Source organism: Schistocerca cancellata, chromosome 5 (assembly GCF_023864275.1).
Source record: "Schistocerca cancellata isolate TAMUIC-IGC-003103 chromosome 5, iqSchCanc2.1, whole genome shotgun sequence".
Lineage (NCBI taxonomy): Eukaryota > Metazoa > Arthropoda > Insecta > Orthoptera > Acrididae > Schistocerca > Schistocerca cancellata.
Window position 1 is genome coordinate 61146120 of NC_064630.1, and position 14068 is coordinate 61160187.

The window sequence follows — 14068 nt, forward strand, 5'->3', positions numbered from 1 at the left end:
AAGTGCTCAAAACACTGAAAAGGAGGCTCTCGCGCTGCCGAAGCGACATCAAGGACACGTGGAAAGTTCACCACGACAACGCGCCGAGTAAGAGCGCCTTCATTGTCAACGACTTTCTGGGCAGAACCAAGACCCCCATTGGTTCCCCAGCCTTCCTACAGTCCTGACGTGGCTCCCACTGACTTTTTTTGTTTCCTCGGTCGAAAGGAGTCATGAAAGGAAAACATTGCGGCACGATTGAAAGCATCCAGGCGCATGTTACGTCAGCTCTAAAGGACATTTCGGAAAAGGCATTCCAGGATGCCTTCCAGGCATGGAAACACCGCCTCCAGAAGTGTACTGACGCAAGAGGGAGTTATTTCGAAAATTTTTGATTATTTGTACGAATATATTCAGTAAATGATTTTTTATAAATTTTCTCGCATTAATTATGGAACGCACCTTGTATTTATCCCAATCTAGATTCATCCACAAATATCGTCTTCATCAGTGGGTTTCTTGATTCTAAAATTTACAGATACAGTATACTCAAAAAACATTGTAAAATATTATTACATGTATACTGTTTGGTTGCAAATATTGTTTTCAGCGAATAATTTCATAATACTTCATTTATTAGACGTCACAACACGGTTTTACGATTGTTGCCGCTGTTTTCGGCATATTTTCTGCGTTTCTTTTTTTTTCTCGGCATACATCATGTCATCTGCAAATGTGTAAGTGACTGTTAGTAAAATAATACAAAAACGTAAACTTATGTATGTTAGCGTTATACAACTGGGATCGCGGTAGCGTTGTAGGTACAGTTTTGGAGTGTACTTAGTTGTTAGGTAGTTAGTCATGTGCTCACTTTTGTCGGGTGGCGTGCAGCTACTTTTAGACATAGAAAAACATAACTTTCGCACCTTGGTCGTAATCCAAAACATTACGCCATCTTGCTGCTCGCATGTGTCGCATACTGCGAGTAGGTTATAAAAATTGTAGCGGGAGTTCTGAGGACTTGTATTCCTTATTTATGTTTCTGTGTGTGATTGGCCGGCCAGTGTGGCCGAGCGGTTCTAGGCGCTTCAGTCTGGAACCGCGCGACCGCTACGGTCGCAGGTTGGAATCCTGCCTCGGGCATGGATGTGTGTGATGTTAGGTTTAAGTAGTTCTAAGTTCTAGGGAACTGATGACCTCAGAAGTTAAGTCCCATATTGCTCAGAGCCATTTGAACCATTTTTTTTGCTCAGAGTCATTTGAACCATTTTTTGGTGTGTGGTTGATGAGACATGCTTAGCTGAAATTGAATTATATTCTCTTAACTGTTAATTTGGCAACGGCCTTGCCGCAGTGGATACACCGGTTTCCGTGAGATCACCGAAGTTAAGCGCTGTCGGGCGTGGTCGGCACTTGGATGGGTGACCATCCAGGCCGCCATGCGCTGTTACCATTTTTCGGGGTGCACTCAGCCTCGTGATGCCAATTGAGGAGCTACTCGACCGAATAGAAGCGGCTTCGGTCAAGAATACCATCATAACGACCGGGAAAGCGGTTTGCTGACCCCACGCCCCTCCTACCCGCATGCTCGACTGAGGGTGACACGGCGGTCGGACGGTCCCGGTAGGCCACTCGTGGCTGTTAATTTACATCTGGTGAAACTGAAGCAAATCACGAAAAAGCAGAGAGAGACAAAAATAACAATAAGAGACGAAGTGCATTTTACTTGTAGCTGCCATACTGTCAGGAAACGAAGTGGCCGTTACGTCCTCAGTTCCCCACGGCCTGGAGCGACGGCAGGCGTGTTGGGCGGATGAGTTCACACCCAGGCGCCTCTGCTATTGATCGACGCCGCTGGGAAGGACACACCGGGTCGACCTGTCAAGCATGACTGGACACAGGAACGCCGTCTCTATTGCTCGAATCGCCCCTGCACACCGTGCTTCAAATTCCTTTCCCTTTTTTATCACATCACGCAGCGGAAGACTTCGGCTTGCTTCAGAATCGGTTGTATTATGACTCCGTGTAAACGCTGATTGAGTTAAGAAGCGTAGTGAGCAAGCTGCACGTGAGCCATTGTATACCGGATATTCCCGTATAATGATACCAGCTTTCAGGGGTGATGGGAAGGGCAAATGTATCAGTTTGACAAAAGCTACGAGGCTAAACGCATTGTTGAATAATTCTCGCAATAAAATATGAGAACCTACAATCGATGTTTGTGGAGGTGCAATAAACCGGGTTATTATGAACGTAGTAGCCGACATTATCGAGTAGGGAAAGCCGACCATCCAGTAGGCGCATATAATGAGGCGCCAAATTAGGAAATTCCACTGATGCGTTGCAGATGGCTTGACGAGTACGCTGATCTGGTCAGACATTAGTCTGTGCCTACTAGATGAATCGCACAGTGAAGCAGAAATATTCCAAGAAATTTTGTGTACTTTCACATTGCTCAGTTTTTACCACGGAAGCGATCGTGATTCGAGTGCCTCTCAAATTTGGTCGAAATTCTGGGCTCCAGACTCAAAAAGCGTTTTGTATTCTATTGGAAAATCGAAACGGGACAGCAAAAGGAACATCTAAATACTGCACACTAAAGGAGAATCATTATAAAGTAAATGAAGATGTGTAACAATCTCTTTTCTGTGGGCCCCAGCTCGTATAGGGTTGGTTTACAATGACAAGGTGGGGTAGTTGGTGAAGGAGGCCCGTGTTTCTGGCTCTGCATGGACGTTAGTCGACCATCCTCCCGTTTAAAGTTAAGGATGCGGAAACTGGCAGAGCAAGAGTGGGCAGCGGACTGGCGCCTTTCAGTCTGCTACGAGGGTCATTACTACACTGCAATCCAATTAGAAGCCCCCTCTGGTTTTAAAAATTGCAGTTTCTTCGAAGCACAACGAAACCGCTTTTTGCTAAACATTTTGAAATTGAAGGTGCCCCTTGCAGCAACTACTACTGTTTTGTTGTGACATGAAGAACCTCAAATATGCAAATCCTTTTTTGATTTCATGCGAGGTAGTACCGTGTGTATATGAAATTTATTGTTTTATCTTCTTTCACATTCACAGGTTAATCGCTGCGTGTATGCTCCTATACCTCTTTTGACTCCTTTTTCTTATATCTTACTATCTGAAGAAGAGCAATTTCGCTTTGTCTTTATTTTCATTTCTTTCTTGAGAACATTCCAGATCGCTCAAGAATATCATAAAAATGAACATTCAAAAAAATCGTAAAGATGTTCATATTTCACGCCCAAAAATACTCTGAAGTACCCTTAAATCCACTTAAGTATTCAGAAATGTACTTGCACCTTCTGTCATTTTCACTTTTCCTTGATCTGCCCTAATCGATTTTCAAAAGTATACTTGACACATGCGTCGCGCTATAACCTGCATATAGCTTTATGAGGTCGATTGTACCGCTACCATAACCAGATAGTGGAACGTCCTCTAACATTTTTGAAAAATACTCCAACATTCTGGAAAATTCTAAAATTCAATGGAAAATTCTAGAATATTATGGAAAATTCTAGCACGTTCTCGAATCTGCTGGAAGACTGTATAACATTCTTGAACATTCTGAAATAGTCTGCCACGTTCTACAACATACTGGAACATTATGTCTGGGACATTCTGGCCGGTGTCAGCCATTTTGGCACTCCATTCTCATATACTTCACTGACACACCATAATTAGTCCATCGGTGCGATGCCTCTTTTGACACCTATGTCTTCGAACTCAATCCCAGCAGTCCCTAAGCGGAACATTCTTAAGCGTTGGAGATGGGGCTACCATATCACATAAACATCATGGAGAGCTGCAGGGATGGATTTCAGAGCTATAGCAGCATGTACGGACAAGCCACGCTTAGCTTTATTTCATATATACAGGGTGAGTCACCTAACATTACCGCTGGATATATTTCGTAAACCACATCAAATACTGACGAAAAGATTCCACAGACCGAACGTGAGGAGAGGGGCTAGTGTAATTGGTTAATACAAACCATAAAAAAGTGCACGGAAGTATGTTTTTTAATACAAACCTACGTTTTTTTAAATGGAACCCCGTTAGTTTTGTTAGCACATCTGAACATATAAACAAATACGTAATCAGTGCCGTTTGTTGCATTGTAAAATGTTAATTACATCCGGAGATATTGTAACCTAAAGTTGGCGCTTGAGTACCACACCTCCGCTGTTCGATCGTGTGTATCGGAGAGCTCCGTGAGGTACACGTACACACGTGGTTTCCGTTTTCAATTACAGAGTGGAATAGAGTGTGTCCCGACATGTCAGGCCAATAGACGTTCAATGTGGTGGCCATCATTTGCTGCACACAATTGCAATCTCTGGCGTAATGAATGTCGTACACGCCGCAGTACATCTGGTGTAATGTCGCCGCAGGCTGCCACAATACGTTGTTTCATATCCTCCGGGGTCGTAGGCGCATCACGGTACACATACTCCTTTAACGTACCCCACAGAAAGAAGTCCAGAGGTGTAAGATCAGGAGAACGGGCTGGCCAATTTATGCGTCCTCCACGTCCTATGAAACGCCCGTCGAACATCCTGTCAAGGGTCAGCCTAGTGTTAATTGCGGAATGTGCAGATGCACCATCATGCTGATACCACATACGTCGGCGCGTTTCCAGTGGGACATTTTCGAGCAACGTTGGCAGATCATTCTGTAGAAACGCGATGTATGTTGCAGCTGTTTGGGCCCCTGCAAAGAAGTGTTTGTTACAACACGCAACTGAACGTCGAAGGTTTCAAGCTCATCTTTAGGTTACAATATCTCCGGATGTAATTAACATTTTACAATGCAACAAACGGCACTGATTACGTATTTGTTTATATGTTCAGATGTGCTAACAAAACTAACGTGGTTCCATTTCAAAAAACGTAGGTTTGTGTTAAAAAACATACTTCCGTGCGTTTTTGTACGGTTTGTATTAAACAATTACACTAGCCCCTCTCCTCACGTTCGGCCTGTGGAATCGGTTCGTCAGTATTTGATGTGGTTTACGAAATATATCCAGCGGTAACGTTAGCTGACTCACGCTGTATATGTTGATTTTTGTCAATAGTTGGTATCGGGTCAGAATTATTTAGCTATAACTATTGTCTCTGTGTGGATAATGTAAAATCATCTTAAATAGTTGTTCAAACTCTTTATGTTGTGATTTCCCTGTATATATATGCTTATAATCGAACCAAGTAGTTGGCAGTATCGTTCATTAAACGGTAGCCAACTACAAGAATGAAAAGATTTACGTATAGTCGATCAGCCCTTACGAAAAGGCGTTCTTTATGGATATGAGATTAGCAGGCCTGGTTTTCGGGTATGGAAACTATATGATAGCCGATAGGGGTTATAGTCCACGTAGGAGACATCACGCGGACATACTAAAATGTTCTGACGGGAAAAGACCAAGTATTACTGCAGTACAGGGTCAAGAAGGAAGGAAAGGGGGGGGGGGAAGAAAAGAAAAAGCAAATCGCTATATGCGACTGTCTGAGAACCCCCGACGTCGTGCTTAATTGGAATAGTTGCATCGATAAAAGTCGAATGACGCCGACCAGTACTGATCCTTTTGTGATCGCTGCGAACGTTAAGCAGCAGACAACCCTGCGTTGAGTGCATGTACATCTGTGAATGCAGAAACGACATGCCGAGTTAACTATCAGTGATAGCGTATGTAAAATTGAGTTACAAATAATATTATTCATTAGCACGTTAAACACTTAATTACCTGCCAGTTGTTAGCAGTACAAAAGCTTTCAAAACTGCTCAATTTCGATTTATAATGAGGTGACAAAAGTCATGAGATAGCTCCTAATATCGTGTCGGACCTCAAATCAACGCTGCATCACAGACAGGAGCGCCTGTGATGGTGTACTCAACGACGAACCTGGGTGCACGAATGGCAAAACATCATTTTTTCGGATGAATCCAGGTTCTGTTTACAGCATCATGATGGTCGCGTCCGTGTTTGGCGACATCGTGGTGAACGCACATTGGAAGCGTGTATTCGTCATCAACATACTGGCGTATCACCCAGCGTGATGGTATTGGGTGCCATTGGTTACACGTCTCGGTCAGCTCTTGTTCGCAGTGACGGCACTTTGAACAGTGGACGTTACATTTCAGATGTGTTTCAACCCGTGGCTCTACCCTTCATTGATCCCTGCGAAACCCTACATTTCAGCAGGATAATGCGCGACCACATGTTGCAGGTCCTGTACGGGCCTTTCTGGATACAGAAAATGTTCGACTGCTGCCCTGGCCAGCACATTCTCCAGATCTCTCACCAACTGAAAACGTCTGGTCAATGGTGGCCGAGCAGCTGGCTCGTCACAATACGTCAGTCACTACTCTTGATGAACTGTGGTATCGTGTAGAAGCTGCATGGGCAGTTGTACCTGTTCACGTTATCCAAGCTCTGTCTGACTTAATGCCCAGGCGTATCAAGGCCGTTATTACGGACAGAGGTGGTTGTTCTGGGTACTGATTTTTCAGGATGTATTCACCCAAATTGCGTCAAAATGTAATCACATGTCAGTTCTAGTATAATATATTTGTACAATGAATACCCGTTTATCATCTGCATTTTTTCTTGGTGTAGCAATTCTAATGGCCAGTAGTGTATTTATCAGTTACTGTCCACATAGCTTCTCTAGGTGGGAGGGGGAGGAGGGGGAAGGCTGCAGGAAGTCGTTTGCGCCCTCTGTGCGTGAATAGTGTAAACTTTTCTGTGGTTATCGTGTTTTAACTGTCATGTTTTCTGAGACGAAGATTGGGGATCAGGCTGGCGTTTGCCTAAATTGGCGTAGGAAACCACCTAATACCCTCAGTCATGCTGCCGGGCGTACCATTAATCCAGCAAGCGGATTTAATCCACATCTGACGCTTGTCTCTGCATCTTAAGCCAACCCGCCGTCCGCTGAATTATAAGAATGGGCCAGATGTGGAAGGCAATTTCTGGCAGCAGGTGGCAACCCTGCGTACGAATCGCCTGCGTAAACGATCTCTCAACGGTGCCAAGAAGAGCAAAATAGATTTCGCTGAAGTATACATGTCATGTACCTCCTAGTGGTACTAGCGACAAAAAGGAGGTTAACTCGGATGGAATAGTTAGATTTCATTGTTACTGGCACCACTTCTGTAGACAGGAACAAGTTCGAATGTATAGAAACTTTGACGACAAAAGTGTTTCGGTTGGGTAGTGTTCTGCGTTATAGGTGAATCAGGCCTGATGTGGTGGAACACCAGGAGAGATTCAGAAACTTATGTAGATACGCTTGATTTCTTGAGTTAATTCGGCTGATTAAGAAATTTGACGACAACTTAATTTAACATCATAATGGCGCCATTGACGTGACCATTAAGTCGCAGGACTGGTTTCTACAAAATGAAATCCAACTCCTGAGATGAGATGTTCTAATAGAGAACTTCTGATAGCCCTTGGAGGGAGTGTGTGCTGCAGTGGACGCCAATGTGGAATTGTGACAGAGTTGTGATTCTGTATCAGTACACTGCAATTTCAACGGACGACGTGAACAACCAGAAGCAATCGAAACCGAAGACAATTTTTGAACTGAGCAAGCACACTAGTGGTTCCGTTAAGTACTAGAGATACAGTGTCAAGTATTTGCTCTCCATTTTTCGCACACTCTGAAAAGTAAAATATTGCTTTCATACCAGTTTCAACCCTCGAAAAGAGGATTTTGACGCAAATGCAATATACAGGCCAGAAAACGTGTTGTTGGTAGCGAGACCAGAGTGTCTTTAAACAAGTCTCCTCCATTGTATTCTGTCATGGACATACTGCTTAACTCATCAGACCAGCAATGAAGTTTCAGTTTAACACGGATCTTACACTATGGTGCATACTAAACTCTGTCAGAGGAGTAAAGCGACCAAAGTGCGAGAAAGACGCCATTCAAAATCGTCGGGCCAACCACGAATTCACTCGCAGAGCTTCAAATTACTGATGTAACACTGCAGCTACTAGCAGTCAAACAACGCATTTTTGCCTTTGTTTTTCAGTATGGTTCGTGATATATTGATCTTTGTAACAGGTTTTTTAGTAAAAATCCTCTAAAATGTAATTGTTGTACAGTAGTTTCCAGCCTACAAGACCATTGCAGACTACAGAATGAAAAATGTCGAGATATGCCTTACAATGTCTACCTTCCACTACTCCATAAAGAATGTGCTAATCCATTTACATTTCCGATGGAGCGCAGGAGCCAGAACTAAGTGGATGACATTACGCAGAGAAAACAAGGCTCTGCCGCTACGAAGCAGGTGGACTCGCGTCATCGACAATAGTTTAAACATACTCGTCCAAGTCATCATCACTGATATTGCTTCGTACATAACATGTTAGAAACGTTTATATAGTTCTTGCTTCATTGTCAACAGCTCTGGGATGGAAAACAGCAGGTTACTGTATGAATTTAGGTAGATATGGTAACGATTTCCAAAGCTTACATATTCAAAACATATCTTCCGTTATTTATATGCAAGTTACTGATACACAGCTAATCCTCGTTATTACCATTCAGTGAACGAGATTTTTATGTCGGAACTGTAACTCCCCCTCCCTCTCAAGTTGGCTGTTAAGAGTAGAGTTGTATAGTTCTGGTCTGAACTATGATACGTGTTGTGGCGTAGCAAGACAGCCACGCCACTCGGAAGTAGCCGAAAGGCACGCGATAAGCTCACGCAGATGGGCGTGAGGTCTGAAACAGGATACGTAATGAATGCTATAAAGAAAAGTACGTAGCTCCTTAAATACTTAACTTTAATCCATCATTTGTATACAGCATTCTTGATGATACAAGTGAGACTCTCTCTAGATATGGTTAATGGCGCCTTGCTAGGTCGTAGCCATGGACTTAGCTGAAGGCTATTCTAACTATCTCTCGGCAAATGAGAGAAAGGCTTCGTCAGTGTAGTCGCTAGCAAAGTCGTCGTACAACTGGGGCGAGTCCTAGTACGTCTCTCTAGACCTGTCGTGTGGTGGCGCTCGGTCTGCAATTACTGACAGTGGCGACACGTGGGTCCGACATGTACTAATGAACCGCGGCCGATTTAAAGCTACCACCTAGCAAGTGTGGTGTCTGGCGGTGACACCACAATACGCTTCCTGAGTTATGAAGGAAAAGTGCTTCTTATTAAGAAGAGTTTATGTTGTATGTATGCCGTACTTCTGTAGAATCACGGAGTGCTTGATATATGTTGATATCACTGATGTGCGTATCTACTGAACCCACACTGGAAACAACCATTGCATCACGTTGTCCTTGTCAGATAAGCACAACATGACTAAACCTCCTTTGCAGCCTGAGTCTGCAAGTTCTGTATCAGTAAGCGATTACGCCGTTTCCTTAAATCATGTGTTACGTATCCAAGGAATAACTTCATCTCTAATTTCGTTCCATCTGTTATATACATAGATTTACAAAACCCTTCCAGTGTCGTAAGATTACACTGCGCATCTTGTCTCAAAACCTCTTTATTCTCTTGTATCTTACTTCTTGTCAAATGTCAGTAAGAGTAGAGTATCTAACACGAAAAAATATCGCCAATATCGAATATATTTTTTCATTCGAATTTTTAGGACGTTGCTCACTGGCTGACATTTTAGAAGAAATATAAATAGGACGTGACAAATATCCAAAACTGTAATGCAGTATTTAATAGTCGTCTATGGATTTATTTGGTGGCATCCTTCATCTCTCTCTCTCTCTTTTCGACGTATGTGTTATACAGACAGTAATCGGTTAGCTGTTTTACATATTCTAATCTTGGTATTTTCCGCTCACAGTTCACCACAGTATTCCTCATTTTAGTGCTCAGTAACTATTTCTAGATGTCGTACCAGATGTCCTATAGGCTTGACCCTCTTCCACACTTTTTGTCCCTCGCCTATTGTTTCTTTACTATCATCTAACTACATACTTATTTCGTATGCTTAACTTTCAACTTCCTTTCCTAGCAACACATTTAAATTAGTTCCAATATCTTCCTTTTTCTGTTTTATTTCTGTTCTTCCGTTTACGGTTTCAAAATTTCTACCAGAAGTCCGTAAGAATATTAGATACTGGAACAGATCCTTTGTTGAAGACAACTTCCTTCAGATGTGCCAGTCTGCTTTCGATGTCCTCCTTGCTTTCACGCTGTGTTGTCTTCATGACAGCAGAATTCTTTCGCTGATGACATAGTTGAATCCACAGTTTATATATTTAGCAAGCCTCTGTTGGCCTTTCCGATACATTTTTATCCCATTCGTCTTTGTTCACGCCAGCATTTCTATGGTGTTACGGAGTACGTTTCTGCCACATAACCGTACTTTCTATTTAGTCTATTATTAAATCCCCACTTTACTTCTTGATGTCATAGAAGCCTTAAATGCTGTAGAGGCTTAACAGTGTTTACATTGACTAAAGGCCACGCTCAATACTCTGTGAAGGATTTGCAATCTCTTGTTTTCTTTATAGCTGGTTGCAATACAGAAATATTAAAAATATTAAAAAAAATATTTTCTTTTTATATTTAATGCATTATTTCGTGGCCATTTACTTCTGATTAATTATTAGGAATATTTTTATAATTTTTTCAATAGCCTACAAGTATCTCACTTCATAATGAACAACGGTACGAGGTGACATGTGAAAGCAATGCAGTTAGACTATTCCTTTACATTCACTTTGAAGATCCCATGCAGTGTTTTACTTAGAGAATAAACAGTATTTAAGTCGCTGATTGCTGATCTATAACAATTTTTGTCCCTTTGCCTTGATCGAAAATTAGGGTGAGTACAGAGTTTCAGCGATAACTGGAAGGCAATCTGAGACAACTTTCCAATAATTATTTTTTTTTTCGTTGTAGTCCTTGCAAGGGAATGACAATGAGTGTGAAATATAAGGAGATATATGCCCAGCTGTCAGTATCGGGCAATGTACCAAGAATATTTTGGCATCAGATGTTGTCTCTCAGTTTTGTTGCAGATTGACCGTTACCTTGAGAAACTATTTTTAAATTTGGAACGCTACCTTCATTGTGACAATCTGGTTTACTGTCCCTAAGTGTAAAGTTCTTGGCAAAAGGTGGCAGAGAATCTCTTAACTCATTGTGACTACTGGTTACTGAGTGGAAATTGGTGGATAATGACCTCCTCTGTGTAGAAGCCTTCCTTGAAGAACGCATTAGAATTAAGTTCTGTAGAACAGACAATGTTACGCAGCTGTCCCGTGTGTTAAAATGCATGAGCTTCTGTGGTACTATCAACAAAAAATAATACAATAGGTATCTATTGGATTCTGAAGTCCTACACGAAATTATTTTTAACACGCAGAGATTTTTATTGCTTCTTTTTTACTCCGTATTTCAAGTGTTCGCTGTAATTAGAGAAATATTTAGATAATACAGAAATCTGCGTTGTTTAGTGCGGTATTCATGTGGAACCAATAACTAAATACAGTAAAATCAATTTTAGAATTATATGAATGCAGCAGTTATTCCATCTTGTTTTACAAGGTCAGGTTTTTTATGCGAAAGCCAGAATTATATTACTAGACTTAAATATTTCTTAAAACGGTTGGTGATTTGTTAAAGTTTCGCATGTTTCACCCATATTTTCCACCCACATTGACCAACAACAAATTTATTTCAGACGTATGGACTTCAGTGGCGCATGTATTGCGGGATCCTTTTGTTTCTTAGATCGAATATCTTCTTCGGGTTTTATAGTGTAACATTTTTCAAATTTTCCTTTATTTTAAGTGAAACATGCAGTTTCACGTATATTTCGATAATGACTGCACTTTACAACTAACATGATCAGGTTATTCACCCTGCGGTTACAGCTCACTTTTATGTTCGGGTTTGCTTTCAGATAAATACCCTTTGAAAAGGATTCTGACTTGAACAAACACAGCTTTCGTCGTTTTTCAGCCAAAAATGTTCCACCGAAGTTTAAACATCATCAATGAGTTCCCTTTACTTTTTAAGTCGATTAACGGATGCAATGTTGGACCGTGTGTATTGTCATGCAATTTTCTTCTTGTTATTGTGCATAAAAATAAAGGATACCAAATAATTGGGGTTGGTTAGCTTGTCTTAGGAGAAGAGACAAAACAGCGAGGTCATCGGTCTCATCGGATTAGGGAAGGACGGGGAAGGAAGTCGGCCGTGCCCTTTCAAAGGAACCATGTCAGCATTTGCCCGGAGCGATTTAGGGAAATTACGGAAACCTAAATCGGGATGGCCGGACGCGAGATTGAACCGTCGTCCTTTCGAATGCGAGTCCAGTGTGCTAACCACTGCGCCACCTCGCTCGGTGATACCAAATATTGATGGTGATACTTCACTAAAATTTATATGAGTGAAAAATGAAGAAAATTGTACATCCTCAATGCAGAATTCTTTCCAAAAGAGCTTTACCACCATTTTGATATATGTATGAGCATTTCCTACATCCAGCTGTAGTTGTTTGTGTCTTTATGCCAAATATCACACATAGCATTTTTTGAAAACTCATAAGGAATACGAACTAAGGGCTAACTAATTCAGTGTCTAAGGGTCACTGCTGACAGCGGAAAAGTTGTACGGCTCTGTCAATCAATGCCAAGCCGAATGAGTACTTGCTTGAAGGCCAGAGGTGAACCAAACTGTCATTGATTTCCTCGATTTGTGAAGCTCTCTCTCTCTTGAATAAATTATCCAATTTTTCCGAAACTTTAATCATTTGTTAGAGGGAGATGAAGAGACAAATACACTCAGCAGGTTCAGAAGTGTGTGGGTTTCAGTAGTTACCCGGAGATGAAGAGACTTGAGCAGGGTAGCGTAGCATGGAGAGCTGCATCAAAGCAGTCTCTGGACTGAAGACCACAACACAACAATAATCATTTGTTTTTCTGCACATGTACATCAGATCTACCGATTTCCGTCCTATTCGGATAATTCCTTCGTGCTGCGCCGCTTTTTTGTGTTACAGTGTATAACATAAAATTTTACTCAATAGAAATTGGTTTTGACCTGACATAACACTTTCAACCAGTCCATAAAATTGTATGAAATATCTGTCCCTTTCCATATCTATCCTTTTAGTTGCATTTACTTCATTAGATTTCTCCGTGTGTTTCAAAAATTATTCCCTACTTACTAACATGTATCGGAAATCAAAACCGGTGACTTATAGGTTTTGTGGACGATAGTTTCCATGAAGCAATTGGGCAAAGCCTGATATGAGAGCACTGTTCAGACATTGTTTTTCCGAACAACCTTTTGAAACAACTGATCTACTGGGTGTTCCGGAATGAATATCGGGGTTTTAAGGCAGTAGTATTTATTCCATTCAACTTCGAATTATAAGTAATACATCAAATGAGCAGTTTTGTTAGCAAACCTGTGCGCACGCACTATTTCCTGCGTGTTCCGTTAGAAAGCGCTAGTAGCAAAGATGGCGACAGCAAAGATGGCGACTAGTGGACAAAAACCTTTTTGTTTTTACAGTTTGCAAATACTGAATCTGTTGTAATAGTGCAACGTGGGTTCCGTATTAGGTTCCACTATAATCCTGCAAGTGATGATAACATCCATGGATGTTTTCATTAAGTTTGAACGCACTGCCTGTCTTTGCATGGGGAATAGTACGAGACGAACAAGAGTGACTGAAGAAGATGTTAGTTAATTACTTATTCCGTACTTCATTTGAACGATTCTTTTATTGCAATGACGTGGAACGAGTCAGTTTATATGATATGTATATATGATAAGTATTAACATTAAAGAACACATCTTTTTTTGTTGAAACAGTGAGAGAATCTTTCACCCTAGGCTCCAAGAAATGAGTTCGGAAGGCTAGTCGTGAATTAGCAGTTCCAGTGACGTATGTGTGGAGATTTTTAAGGAGACGCTTACGAATAGGTCCTTATTCTTTGCAGTTGCTACAAGCTCTAAAGCCTGGAGACTAGCCGGCCGGGGTGGCCGAGCGGTTCTAGGCTCTACAGTCTGGAGCCGCGCGACCGCTACGGTCGCAGTTTCGAATCCTGCCTCGGGCATGCATGTGTGTG

The 14068-nt window shown here is 41.7% G+C and overlaps 1 pseudogene; it reads left to right on the top strand.

Annotated features, from left to right (window-relative positions):
- Positions 1 to 1314: 1314 nt before the first annotated feature.
- On the top strand, positions 1315 to 1432 carry LOC126189316 (5S ribosomal RNA; annotated as a pseudogene).
- Positions 1433 to 14068: the final 12636 nt, after the last annotated feature.